This window comes from Arachis hypogaea, chromosome 12 (assembly GCF_003086295.3).
Source record: "Arachis hypogaea cultivar Tifrunner chromosome 12, arahy.Tifrunner.gnm2.J5K5, whole genome shotgun sequence".
Classification (NCBI taxonomy): Eukaryota; Viridiplantae; Streptophyta; class Magnoliopsida; order Fabales; family Fabaceae; genus Arachis; species Arachis hypogaea.
Window position 1 is genome coordinate 74,805,083 of NC_092047.1, and position 15,479 is coordinate 74,820,561.

A 15,479-nucleotide genomic window follows, 5' to 3' on the forward strand; every position below is an offset into this window, starting at 1 on the left:
TAAGTTAAAAGCTGCAGAATTTACAGATTCAACCCCCAATCTTCTGACGGACATAACTTTCTCATTTTAAATCATTTTTCACCCGTTCTTCAAACGGCATGGACATCCCGGATCCAATTTCATTTCTACACAGATTTGGCACAAAACAGAGATCCGTAGTCCAAGTTATGTCCCGTCAAAATATGCCCAAAAACCATATTTTCATACAAAACCACTAGGTGCCATTTTCAAAACAAGCCATTTTCAACTCTTTTCAAAATCAACCAAAACATGCCAATTTCAACCCTTTTTGAAATCAATCAAAATGTACCAAAATCCACATCAAGCCATCCTCAACTCACACATTGACACTTTACCAAAAATTCCCAAAACCACATCTAACCATTTTAACACTTCTCAATCAAATGGCTAAAGGACAAACACAATATCATGTCATACATCCTTCCTCATCCCAATTTCCAATAATACCATTTCCAATCAACCATCATTATACGTAATCAGTATCATACTCACTATCACGTGATTTCACCCACAAATCAACCTTAATCATTCCCCAAGCATATATCACAACATACATATCTCTAATGCATCATCATACCATCAAGGCATCAATAATCATAATCACATATATGATCACATAATATATCTCAACCGAACCAAACATACCTCGTCTACATAATTTCACCCAAAATTACCAAATTCCACACTTCAACTTCTCAAACCTTATTATTCAATAACCAACCTAATCATTCATATATTCATTATCTGAAATTCATCCAATCACTTGTGCCATCATACAATGCACACATCGACTTACCTTTCTTACCTCTTTCCGGCCTCCGGCCCAAAATTCACGGCCTCCGGCCCAATTTTCACAATTTAAATGCATAAACCACAAATCAATACTCATTACCCAGTACATCAAATTCTCAATACACCAAGCATACAAGGTCACACAATTCTCAACCCAATCATTAATTCACATTACATATCAACTATGCATATTAGCACCAACCATTTACACAATCCAAACTTAATCCTAGGGGCATCTAGCCTAGGAATTCTCATCACAACACACAGTACTTAAATGAAACTTAAACTGTACCTCTTGTAGCCAAACCAATTGAGCCTCTTCTTTGGAATTCTTCACCAACCTTAGCTCCAAGCCTTACCAAAGTTCCTCAAGCAATACCAATCTCCCAATTGTGCACCAACATCACCAAATACACTAACATAACCAATGTCACATACATACATCAACCTAGGGCTCATAAAAATGACAAATCACAAGGGTTTGAGCACTTCTTACCTCAGCCCATATGAAGTAGGGATAGAACCCACTTAGAATCCATGTTGGAGTATCCCTAAACATCCAAAATCACAAGATTTCAACACTAACTACCTAAAAACGTGTAACAGTGGGGAATTTTGAAAACTGGGCAGAGATAAATGAAATACTCACCACCAAACTTAGATAGAATTGTAGAGGATGAGAAGAGCAACGCGTGGCCGCAAACGGCTCGTCAATCGGAGCTCCGTAGCTCAAGTTATGGTGGTTTGAAGATCAAAGAGAGTTAGGTTTTCTCTCTTCTCTTCTCTCTTCTCAAATCAGCGCCCCAACCCTTCTTTTTAGGGTAAAATGAGCTGAAATGCTCACAACTAATGTTTATATATGTTGGGTCTTGGGCCCACTTAGGCCCGGTTCACTTATTTTTGCCCATTGGCCCAATTTTGGGCCAAAACCTTTAAGATTAGCGCTCTAAATCGCACTTTAAATATTTCTACCTTCCCTAATTATAATTCCTCATTTCTTAATCTTATTTACCCATAATCAATTTCCTCAGTTGTAGTACCAGACAGATCTCAGCCGGTACTGCCGGTCAAAATTCTACTGCGCACTTTTACGCAGAAAACTATATTTTCTGACTCGGAAAAATTCATTGAATCCAAATATCGTATTTAAATTATCAAATTCCAATTGCCAAATCTTCCAATCATATTCGCTCCTATTTAACTTATTATTTGCTAAATTTCGGTTGGACCGGGTATTACACACTTGCTCCCAGAAAGGGATGAGGAAGAAGAATGATGAAAACTGAGTTTGATTATGAAACTGAATGAATGTGATAAGTGAAACATGGTTAAAGTTGATTGATGACAAGTATGACTGTGTTTTCTCTCTGATTGTAAGGGTGACAGGGCACCTATTCCCTCTAATGGTGACAAGGCACATATTCCCTCTAATAATGGTGACAGGGCACATAATCCCTCTAATGGTGACAGGGCACGTAATCCCTCTAATAATATTAATGCGCAACAGAGAGACAGTATCCGGGTTAGCTACCGGACATGTCGGGTTTGGCTATATAACCGACAAATGAGCTCATTAGCCATAGGGCAGACATGCATCATATGCACTTGTAATGCTTTGTTTGAGTTTAAAATTATTTTGGTTTGCCTAATTGCTTAACTGTTATTAACTGCTATTTGAACTATATACTGTAAATGTTGTCCATACCTGTATTTTTCTTGTCTATTTTGTCTGTGTTTATTCTGGTGTAGTATTTTTGCTGATTGAGTATTGGTGCTGGATTGATGATATTGTTGATTGATTTTGTGGTTAGTTTCTGATTAAGATTTAGTAAAGTATGAAATATTAAACTGGTTCAACATAGACTTAATGAACCTATGTTTGGAATAGGTTGGCCATTCATACTGTTAGAAAACTTTTAAGGTCCTTTCATATGAAAAGTAAGTTTGAATTTTTGAATAATTAACTAATTTCTTTTAAAGAGGTTTTGAATTTTTTTGGATGGTTAAAAGATTCATAAGGCAACGATAATCACTAAGTTTGAAAATAGATTTCTCTTTAAATATCCTCTTATAACAATTCTAAAACTCCGTAGCGAGATTGTGTGGTTAGGTTTTTACCCCCCTAAAACTTTATCTTTTCAGGAACAGATGAAGAAGTTTCGGAAGAGTTTTATTGCGTTTTTCTTATGTTATGTTTTAGTTTAGATATTATTTTCTTTCCCTCGCCTTTATTATTATAATCTTGTAAGAGTGATAGGAATTGTATGTTGTGTATGTATATTATATTTATAAGTTACTTATGAAAAAAATTATGTATATTTGAATATGCTTGTTTATTTTTAAGATAAAGTATTTTTTTGTTTTTTTTTTTCAAAGAAAACAGCGGTATGGTTTCGAGTCAAAGGCTCCTATTTTATTAATAAGTATATGAAGTCGTCGTAATACTTTTTGCTATCAGAGTGGTGCAGCCGGAAGCGTAACATTTTGGTAGCAAGGGTGTTAAAATAAATATGACAGGTGTTAAAGTACATAAATATCATGTGTCACGCATGCGGTAAAGGCTCACAAATGCAATTGTATCCTTGCTAACCAAGTTGATTTATTCTTTAAATTTCCTTTCTGGCATCATGTTTTATTCATCCTTTTAATTTAGACCCATAATGATCCTCCTATATGTTGGTCCTAAAACACTTAAAGAAAGTACATCAATGCATTTTGTGGAATAAGGATGACAATCAGCCTAGAAATTGTAGATTTTTAGTATGCATTTTATACATTAATTCAACGACTGGACGAAGAATTCATAAAAACATTTGATTATATAGAAATTATGCAAGTAAATTGATAAAAATCCTTAGCTTATAATCCAATTTTGTAAAGAGAAAATGAGATTCATCATAATACAAAAGGATTAGCTTTGGTATGGAAAGCAGAATCTGATATACTTGTAATTTAGCATAGAAAATTAATCATAGAGAGATTACATAAGTACTTAATCACTTTCCAATAAAGACAATTCTATCCAAGTGGGACAGTCCTACATTCACATGGTAGTAAATTAGATCACTACCCTTTATTAGTTAACTTTGACCCGATTGAAATAAAGAAAGAAAAAGATTTTGGTTTCAAGAATGTTGTTGTGATAGTATACAAGTCACAAACATAATTAAACAAGTTTGGGAAATAGAACTAGAAGAATCTCTGATGTATAACTTTTAATTCTAAATTAAACTAAGTTTGAATGGAAGAAAACTCCTCTCAAATCTCAAAGAAAAATTGAGATCGAAAAGGACAAAGCAGCACAAACTGATGGTATAACATTATGACTCTTGGAAGCAGAGTTAGAGGATGCATATGAGAAACAAAAGCAACACTGGTAGGAAAAGTCTTGGGTTTAGTGGCTAAACTGAGATGATCAAAATATGAAATTTTTTTTTACTTTCGATTTCAAACGAAGTTCTTAGATCAATCTGAGTCTCATGTAGTCATAAGAAGACCTGCAAAAATAATTTCTAAAGTTTTTAGGATGGTGTGCTTAATCCAATCTAAGTGTTGTAGTCTTGTGATGACTTTATAAAGTTCTTAGATTAATGTTTGATCCAATTTGAATCAATGACACGTATCAGTCAAAACTTAACCTGAGATTTGATGAAAGAATAACTGCTTGTATGCTCATTCAAATAGTAAAATTCTCAAGATTTTTTGACAACTGGACATATATACATTATAGCTGAATCAGTATACATCTATGTATTATGTATTGATCTTCTAAACCTTATCTCTTTTTATTGTCAAATATTTATCTATCTTTTGTTTAAAAATTCTCAAAATAATTGTCTAAATTTTTCTACACCTCAAAAGTTGTTTTACAAAATCTGATAATATCAGAAACAATTTTTAAATGGAAAAGTATAGAGTACCAATATATTATCTACCAACTTATTACTAATAATAATTAATTATTATATTTTAAACACATATATAAAGAGACACATCCAGAAAATATATCTATAAAGATACTTCTATTAAATACAGCCATAAAAAAGATATTTTTATTAGATACATCCACGAAAACACTTTTATTAAACACAGTTATAAATAAGAGTTGGTAGAAGTTGGCAGAAATACTGTTGGTAACGTAGCGGGACCGTATAACTTCATAAAATAACTTTTGAAGTTATGCTATAACATGTTTTGTTACTCACAAGTTCATAGAATTGATAGGGTTTTGAAATTTGTTAATTTCATAAAATAGTTTAAGCAGGATTCAGCATATGTTCTCGTACGCTTTGAACCATTTCATTTTTCATATATTTTATATTTTCTAATCTTGTTTATCCTTAAATTTAATAGGTACTTAATTATTGTACATACCTATTATACATGATTGTAATTGCTTGACAAGTACTAAGGAATGTGATATGTGTATCTTATGAAGGCTGGTGCTTCTGCCACCCAAATACATAAGAAATTTTCATGACACGAGGCTGATGAGCATCATAAGTGTGATCAACGCAGAATTGTTGTTTTACAAAACACCCCATCTATCTGGCCTTTTTTGTGTTTTTTATATTTGGTTCGTCGTTAAACCACAAATATTTGTGTTCATCATTCTAATATTAAAAAGATAAAATAAATACATTCGACTTAATAAAGTCTCCAGGTTGTTGAACAAATTTTTTTATTTAACTCAAACTCAAAATTACTGGATACTAAGCTAATGTACTTACTATTTCAACTAATTACATGCTACTAAAGTTAAATAGTATTAGTATTAACAAAGAAATGAGCAGTCGTCGAAACTAATCATATGGTTGTTTAAGCTAAATTGTTCACATATATAATAACTAATATAACTAATACATGGATGATGTCATTAGCCCTATAAGAAAGGAATAATATTGATTAATTATCATTTAGGACGGTTCCAAATCCAACAAAGTTGGTTTCACTAACCATCGGATTGGTGAGCTATCATTTTAATTAATTTGATGAATGATGAAAATAACAATAGATATTGTGTCATTTGATCCACGGGGCAAATTAAGTACCACTAAGGGTGTGTTTGTGAAACACCTTGGAGAGGATAAGATGCGTTTCAGTGCTTTGAACGCTGTTCTTTGATGTTTGACAACTTTTTTTCTCTGAACGCTAACGTGATTCTGCATCCCAAAAGCTCGTTCACTAGAAGAAAGAAATCATAGCTTCTGCATTTACTCAACGCACGTTTAGAGGTTGTTGCTAGTTATTATTGATTTTTTCATAATTTTTTTTATATAAATATTGAGAATATTAAAACAATTATTTTAATTTTTGTGCATTGTTTACTATTTTAATTTTTTATAATATATATTATTGTTCCTATTAAAAATGATAAATTAAATAAAAAATTAATTATAAATAATAATAAAAATATAACTTGTAAAAAATTAGAACCTAAAATAATAATAAAAATAAGATTATTAAGAGTACTTAAAAAGAGTACTAAAATATATTATTTTATATATTATTTTTAATTTAATAAATAAATATTAATTTTTATTATAAAAATACTTAAAAAGTTGTCAATTTTTATATGTTATTTTTAATTTTATAAATAAATATTAATTTTTATTATAATAATAAAAAATTATAATATATTAAAATAGAATACTATAAAAAATATTATATAAAAATACTAAAAAATATATAAAAAATTAAATATATTTAAAAAAATAATATTATAATTTAATATTATATTTTTTAGTAATTAATTAATTATTTATCTAGAAGTGATTTTAACTAATATTATCCAAACAATATTTATTTTATCAAAATCAATTTTAGTAAAAATTGCCAAACATAAATCATATTAGCACAAACTCACTTTTAATCAAAATCAATTCTACAAAATCACTTCCATTCAAACTCCAATTTGCCCAATGTGAATCCAAACACACACTAACAAGATTTTACTTTCTCAGTTTCTCTTGAACGTTGACATGAACAGTTATTTAAGTGATTCAAGTTTTTTTTGTTTGCATCATCAGCATAAATAAAGTATAATTTTTCTTGTCAACTTGGCAATCCTTTCAAATAAAACAATCTTATTAATTAGTATACATGTATTAGTATAATTGTTCAGATCGGATTTTGCTTAGTCATTGGAAATAAATAAAAAAGAATGAATTGAAATTATTCGCCGTAGCATATATACCAATCATAATAGGACCCACCACTATGCATGTGTGATTCATTTGTTGAACCTATTACTTTGAAAAATATTTATGTTTGCTAACACTAGTGACCTCCATTTTATATAGTTGTTAGGATTAATTACGATGCGATCCCGTAAGAAGGAAAGGAAATTAAAAATTAAAAAGCTGATAATTGCAGTCTAAAGTAATCTAGAATGACTAGTTTAAGGTTTATCTGAGAAAAAAATACACTACATACGCGTGAATTTAATAGTGTCAATTGAGCCCAAAGTTCTACAACTGATTCTAAATCCTTCAACTTAATTTTAGCCCACATACAACTCTAAAACTACAACATCTTTTATAAGGCCCTGACTTAGTTAAGTTCCAAAAAAAAAAAAGCTGGTCCTAAAAATTTTAAAAATCCCAAAAAAAAAAAAAAATTAGAAGTTGCTGCTGTAGTGTTGTGCATCATGTGATTTGTGCCATCATCTTCTTCTTCGTCTTTGTTTTTGTTTGATTTGTCGAAGTTGCAGGTGGTTGCTCCTCCTCTCTTACGTGTGTAAAATCCCACTTAAACAAAAATTAAATAAATAAATAATTAAATATGGACCGACAGGATGAAAAAATTAAAAATCATAATTTAAAAATTTAAATGTGATATATTTAGATTTGAAAATTTTTTTGAGTAGAAAAATGTATTTTTATTAAAAAATGCGTAAGGAAGCGTATTGAAAATTTAACCGGCAGTATTAATTTAAACTGTCTGGTATTATGAGTGAAAAAATTAATTATGAGCCAGAAAATTTTAGAACAGTGAAAATTATAATTTGGAAAAGTAAAAATACTTGAAATGCAAATTAAAATACAAATCTTAAAGATTTTGGCCCAAAATTGGACCAAGAGGCCAAATCAAGTGAACCGAGTCCAAATGAGCCCAAACCCACATATATATAGCCTCACTTAATCCACAATTCACCATCTTCTTCCCCCATTTCTATTAGTTCCACGGATTGAGAGAAGAGAGTGAGAGAGAAGAACACAAATCCTAACTTCTTGAACTTCAATCCACCATAACTTCCTCTCCGGAGCTCTGATTGACTAGCCGTTTGCGGTCACGCGAAGCTCTTGTTAAGATCTTCGATTCTATCTAGGTATTGTAGTGAGTATCTCAAGGTCCGCTGCTCAGTTTCATTTTTTCCTTTTAATTCATATTTTGGTTTGGGTTTTGAGAAAATCTTGTGATTTTAGTTGTTTAGAGGTGCTCTAGTACGAGCTATTGATAGTTTTCATCACCCATTTTAGTGGGTAAAAGTAAGAGCCATTTTTTCTTTTGGTTTATGAAGTTCTATAAAATCCTAGAGTTTGAGTATTGTGTGTATTATGTAAAAAATAGTGTAGATTGAATATTGAAAGTATTGGGTTGATCATTGGTGGTGCTTGAACTTGGTGGAGGTGATCTTAGAATTTGAATTTGGTGGACTTCATATTTGAGAGTTTGCTTTTGACTTTATTAAGGTACCATTTAAGTTTTCGATACCATGTAATATGACATGAAGTCCTAGACTAAATGCTCTTAGGAATAGGATTGAATTACACGATTGGTTAAAATTAAAATATTGTAATTGATGAGTTGTTGGATTTGATTGTGAGTGGTGATTGATTGTTTATGAGTTATTAATTGAAATTGATGAAATTGATGAGTTGATATATTGATGAGTTATGAATTGGAATGTGAGAATATGATGTGATATTATGGTTGGGTTGGTAGTTATTGAATGATGATGGAAATCGTTAGAATGAATGATTAGGTTTGAAATTTAGTTGATGATTGTGTAATTGAGTGTATGAAAATTGTTATTAAATTGTTGGACTATAGAAATTGTTGATAATGAATATTAATGAGAATTGAATCAGAGTATAAAGTTATGGTTTGCTTGATAATGAGTGTGATAAATGAATCAAAAATATTTTGATTAGGCTTGGAATGGTGAGGAGTTGACGAGTGAATGTTTGGAAGGCTTAAAAATGGAAAGGAAGTGGTTTGAATTAATGTGAATTGGTGGATTGGTCAAAAGGAATGTTTAGGTAAATTTGGTAAAAATTGATTTTTGACCAACTTTGACGGGTCATAACTTGGCCTTAGAGTTTGGACTTGAGTGAAGTTTATTTCAAATTGAAGATGGTTGTGAGAGTTTTAAAATGGTATAGGGATGAGGGAAATTTGAGCTTTGTATAGAAAGTTATGAACGTCGGAAGTTGGATATAAAAAAACTAGACTCTTTGATGCTGCAGAAAACCATAATTTCTGGTTTGTGTGCCCACGCACCATATGGTGCCTACACATGAAATAGAGGATTGGAAGTGCTCGTGCGTACGCACGAGGGGGTGTGCGTACGCACACCCTGGAAATCTTACTAATTATGCGTACGCACACTATGATGCATACGCACACGCAGGGAAGTCATGCTCTTGCATGCGTCCGCACAATAAAGATGCGTACGCACAAGCCCTGTTTTCTACACAAAACTCTGTTTTAACTGTTTGACCTTCCCGGCAAGCTTGTAAATTTCTGTAACCCCTGTTTAAGGTCCGATAGCTAGTTTTTAGGTCTTGAAAAGAGTGTGAACACATTGATAAAGTTAAATTGATATTGAAGAAGATTGAGAAGTGATGAGGATTGATCTTGATTGAGGATGACGAGGATGATTATGATAATGAGATATATTGATGATTGATTATGATTATGATTATGAATGAAGTGGAGTAAGATTTAGAATGAATTCAATAACAGAATGAAGTTTGATTGAGATGTACCTGCCTGGGTAGATGCAGTGGACTGATTCCACTTGCTCTGGGATGTGGTGAATTATGATTTACCTGGATAGATGCAGTGGTGTGATTCTACTTACTCTGGGCTATGGTTTGAGTTTCCCAGGGTTGATACAGTTGTTCGTCCCCACCAGCTCCTGGTTGAGAATGACCTGTGATTTAAAATTTTATATGAATCATGAATTTTCCTAGGTAGATGCAGTGGGTTGGCTCCACTTGCTCCAGATTGAGACTTGAGATTCTGTTGACCCTTCATCGCAAGATGTGGCCGGACACTTATACATTTCTCGACGTTCCTCCTTGAAGATGTAAAATTCCTCTTAGTAGATGCGCACACGATGGGACTGTCCAGGGTTAGCTACCAGACATGTAGGGTTGCCTGTATAACTGACAGATGAGCTCATTAGCTATAGGACAGGCATGCATCGTTTGTACTTGTTTGATTTTATTTGGGTTTGATTACTTGTCATGGTTTGCTTAATTATACATATTAAATGTCTATATGCTATTTATCTTACTTGAATTTACTTGTGCATTTAAAGCAGTTATTGATTTGATGACCTCTCATCTCCTTCCATTATTTGATCACTTCCACATTCTCTTTCTTCTCCACACCCTTTATTTCTTTCACTATGAGAAAGACAGTTTCCACATGAACGGGAACGGGTACCATAAGACCTCCACAAAATTCACCTTCCAGACCACAAGCACACACACATATTCATATCTACTCATACTCATCCTCCTCTCACTCCTCTCAACCACCTGAGTCAATGACGAGAACCAAAACCACAAATTCAAGGCCATCATCGGCTCCTCAAGAAGCTGACTCCTCAAAATCTAAAGTGGCAAAAGGCAAAAGACCCATGACAGATGAGGAACCTCCATCTTCTCTTCCTCCTCGCTCAACTTCTCGTCCTCCAGGACGCTCAGCCCCCTCTTCTCGTCCATCTAAAGGTAACAAAAGACTTTTTCTTCATTTTGTTAAAGAACATGTTTACCTAGATTCAGTTGCATTCAAATCCTATTTTGGTAAACAACTTCACTCTCATTTTGATCCTCAACGGTTTACTTCTTGCATGAATTTTGAGTTTCACAGAGATATTTTATCAAAAAGACCCTTGTGCTCTATCTTTGTTACTGACCTGAATAATTTGGCTAAAAAAGGGATAAATTTCATTGAAAATTTTAGATTTTTGGGGTGAAAAAAATTGTTTGAAATCCGAAAGCCCATATACCCAGATTTGATTAGGGATTTCTATGCAAATATGCACTATTCTGAGGTTGTTGTTCACTCATATGTCAAGGGTTGCCAAATTTACTTAAACAAATACGCTATTAGTGAATCCCTTGATTACTCTGAAGTAGGAGTAAATGCCTACATCTATGATAAGTGGGACAATAATCTTGGAGTTTCTCACTAAGATATTTTGGCCAACATATATGAGAATATTTCCCTCATAGATGGTGTCACACCAACTCACAGAGCCCTAGGTCCTTCCCGTGCACAGCTTCACCGCCTTATTACTCACATTCTTCTACCACAAAGTGATTCATATCAATGGGTCACCCTCTGTGATTCTTTGGTTCTCTTTGCCATAATCAATAAAATAAAAATTTCTTTTGCTTACTTGATGATGCGCCATATTTTTTACTGCAAAAAAAGTGATAAAAATATCTCTCTTCCATATGGAATGTTTTTGACTTGCATCTTTGAGTACTTTGGTATTGATATGAGCGGTGAGACCATGGAAGGCAAATTTTCATATCTCAAGGGTGGTGGTGCAGTAAAACAGACAAAGGAAAAAAACACAAAGGCTACCAAGGACACGGTTCTTGAGGAAGATGAGGAAGAAAGTCTTCCTCCTCCATACACAGCCGGGACATCCTGATCCCATAAGTACCTTTTGAATGGTATTGTTAAGGATGTTTTACAAGAATTTGTCAACCTCACAAAACAGATGAATAACTCGAGCAAACAAGCTAGGCAATTGACTCTTCAAAATGAGAATTTCTTTTGGAAATCTCAAAGTTGAGTTGAGGTACTGCTTAAATATTTAGACTTCTTGGATGATGACCAAGCAATGATCGATGAAGATGAGGTTATGGCTGGAACCGAGGAAGAGGGATCTGATGCCAAGTTTCTGCTCTATGATGTTACTGCTGAAGCTTAAAGCATTGTTTTTCTGAATTATGATTTCTGGGTTCTTATCATGTTAAAACATTTTTATTGCTTTTCTGGCTCTTTGGATTTGATTACACTTTAGTATGGATGACTGTAATAGTTCTTAGGACTTAAACTTTAGCACTAACACTCTTATATGCTTTACACCTGTGTGTTGCATATTAATTTTTTTGTGCAGGTTCATCCCTCCTTGATAACAAAAAGGAGAGAGAAGAAAATGAATTGAAAATTATTGTCTCTGTTTTATATTATTTTTGAAAATGCAGATGTTTGAAGTTTGGTTTTGATCTATCATGATGATGTTTAAAGCTACTGTTTTTTATGATGTTTATGATTTGATTTATTTTTGTTTTAAAATCTGCAGCTTATAAATATTGATATAGTTATGAATAATCTTTTAAATAGATGGTTTTTGATTATTTTTAGCTCTGATTTATGCTTGGTTCAAGGCTAGCCTATGATTTTTTGAATTGACAATAAGTCTTGTGAACTCTTGGCATTTGATCAAATAGGTTCCCTAAGATATATAACTGTTTGATAATTATTGAATGTTTGGCATTATTTCTGTGAAAAGCTTGTTGGTATCAGGTTATGAAAAAGCAAACATTCAGGGGGAGCTTGGAGATCAAAAGAAAATGGGAGCTTCATGACAAAGGAAACATCAAAGGAAAGTCTCTAAAAACTCCTCTTATTTTATTTAAATTCATTTAGTAATGTTTGTCATCAAGGAAGAGATTGTTGAGTTTAGAGAAATAAACTATGATTAAGATGTTGACTAAACATTATTGGGTTATTGTCAAATTGTTTATGTAATGTGTTTTGTTTAGTGTGCAGAATTTAAATTAATCACACTGGCCCAAGAAGTATGAAAAAGAAATGGCATCCAGCCCACAAACTCAAATAACGCCCATGATTCATTTGCTTCCATCACTTCACTCATCTGAAATAAAAGCAAATATCTAGCCTCAAGAATGAAAACAAAACTTGGCCCAAGATCATCACTAGCCTAATCGGTAGATCAAAACCGAAATCCATTCACTCCACTTAGTCACTAACTAGGTAATCAAATTTCAATTCATTTGAAACACACACTTCACCCACCGAACAAAAATTCTCTCTTGTCTCTCTTTTATGTTCTTTTACGTCACATTATTTAAGCTTTCTGAAACAAGAAGAAAGAAAAAGGAAACTATGAAGCTAGGGCAAAATTGAAGAACCAAAAATGAGTTTCCATTTTTAAGCAAAAAAGAGAAGGTAAAAAGGGCTAGAGCAAAAAAGGAAGATCATATCAGAAAAAAATCACAAAAAGGAGATTTTTTCATTTGTGCTTCATCAAGGAACTTTGAAAAAATCAACTAGGCTACAAGCATCGAATTGGAAAATGAAGAAAGTAAATATGAAGGTGCTTAACGAACAGATTTAATGTCGGTAAAGAATTTTTATGAAAATATAATCGTGTTGTAAGTATAGCTTCTAAACCAACAAAGAATCCTTTCGTACAAAAAATTTGGTTGTCACAAGTAACAAAATCCAATAAAATTTATAACCGAAGTATTTAAATCTCGGGTCGTCTCTCAAGGAATTGCAGGGAGGTGTATTTATTATTGGTTATGGGTTTTTCTGAGAAGATTTTGAGTTTGAGAACAGAAAAATAAATAATTGTAATTTAAAGCAGTGGAAATTAAAAAGAGAATTTATATAATTAATTAAAAAAAGCCTTGACCGGTGGTGTGATTAATTGGAAGTTCTATCCTTAATGGATTTTCTCAAGTGTAGTGTCAAGAGGTTGTTATTTTCACTTAGTTAACCCTTACTAAATAAAGGAAAGTCAAGTGATTAAGCTAACTCTTATTTACAAATCCTAGTCCTCTCCCTTGAGAAGGTCTAGCATTAGTAAATACAGAATTAGCCAACAACTTCCAATTTAACTAATTACTTAAGCATTCCACTTCAAGTGTCTCCTCTTAATCAACCCCCATGTCAAGTTGGGAGCCTACTCCATTGACATGGATGCCAATTTCACATAATAAATGACTAAATAAATACTTGAAGATAATCAAACAAATAATGAGGTAAATAGAAAAACACTCTTTGCATTAATAATGTCATAAAAGCTTTCCAATTGTAACTCTGAATAAGGATTAAAGATATAAAAGAGTAAGGAAATAGGATAAAAACTAAAATAAGATAAATGGAAATTAAAGGAGCAAGGAAATAGAAAATAAACTAGAATAATAAAGTCTTCAATGGAGGTAGTAATATCCAACTCAACAACATAAAAGTAGGAATCCTAAATCCTAGAGAGAGGAGAGAGCCTCTCTCTCTAAAAGCTATATCTAAAAACCTAAAAATTGTTGAAAGTTGTATGAATTCTTTTTTTTATGAATGGATAGATTCTCCCACTTTATAGCCTCTAATCTATGTTTTTTGGGCCGAAAATTAGGTCAAAAATAGCCCAGAAATTATCGGGGGCGAAATCTGCCACGCTGGTTTTTCGTCACTGCAACGCGTCCGCGTGGAGTACGCATTCGCATTGCCTAGCTGTACTGTCACTATAGCAAATTATATATCATTTTGAAGCCCCAGGCGTTAGCTTTGCAACACAACTAGAACTGCCTCATTTGAACCTCTGTAGCTCAAGTTATGACCGTTTGAGTGCAAAGAGGTCAGGCTGGACAACTTAGCAATTTCTTCAACTTCTTGTATTCCTTCCACTTTTGCATGCTTCATTTCCATCCTCTGAGCCATTCATGCTCTGTAATCTCTTAAATCACTTAACACACATATCACGACATCGAATGGTAATAAAAGAGGATTAAACATAGCAAATTTAAGATCAAAGAAGCATGTTTTCATATATATCACAGAATAAGGAAGGAATTGTAAAACCATGCAAATTATATGAATAAGTGAGTAAAGGATTGACAAAAACCACTCAAATAACCACTCAAATTAGCACAAGATAAACCATAAAATAGTGGTTTATTAGTGCTTTGCTTCTTATCAACGATAAAAAACAAAACTTGGAGCCAAAGCAAGAACGCACGGCTCAGATTCGAAAAGAAAGATGAAAAAAGGTTGAAAGAGAAGATTGAAGGTATGGTTGCATGTCATTGCTTCTACCCTCTCTCTCCTCTGTGATCGCTGCTGCTGCATTTGTTTATCACGAGAAGAAAAACCAACATGTACTGAAGCAAGGTTTCAAGCCTTGGAAGTTTCACTCCTCTATAATAGGGGTGAACGGCCAAGGATAGGAGTAAGGAGTGAGAGCACAAAGTTTGGATTCCCATAGCTTACTGAGCTGTTTATTCTTCTCCTTCATGGTTTTCATTATGTATTTCTTTTTCTCAGTTTAGTTTGTCTGAGTTTCAATAGTAAAAGGCAAATTAATGAGGTTTGTAAGTAAAATCCATTGAGTGGTAAAAGGTAGGGAGTTAAACTTGGAGAGAAAGCCATAGTTATCTCATAAATTC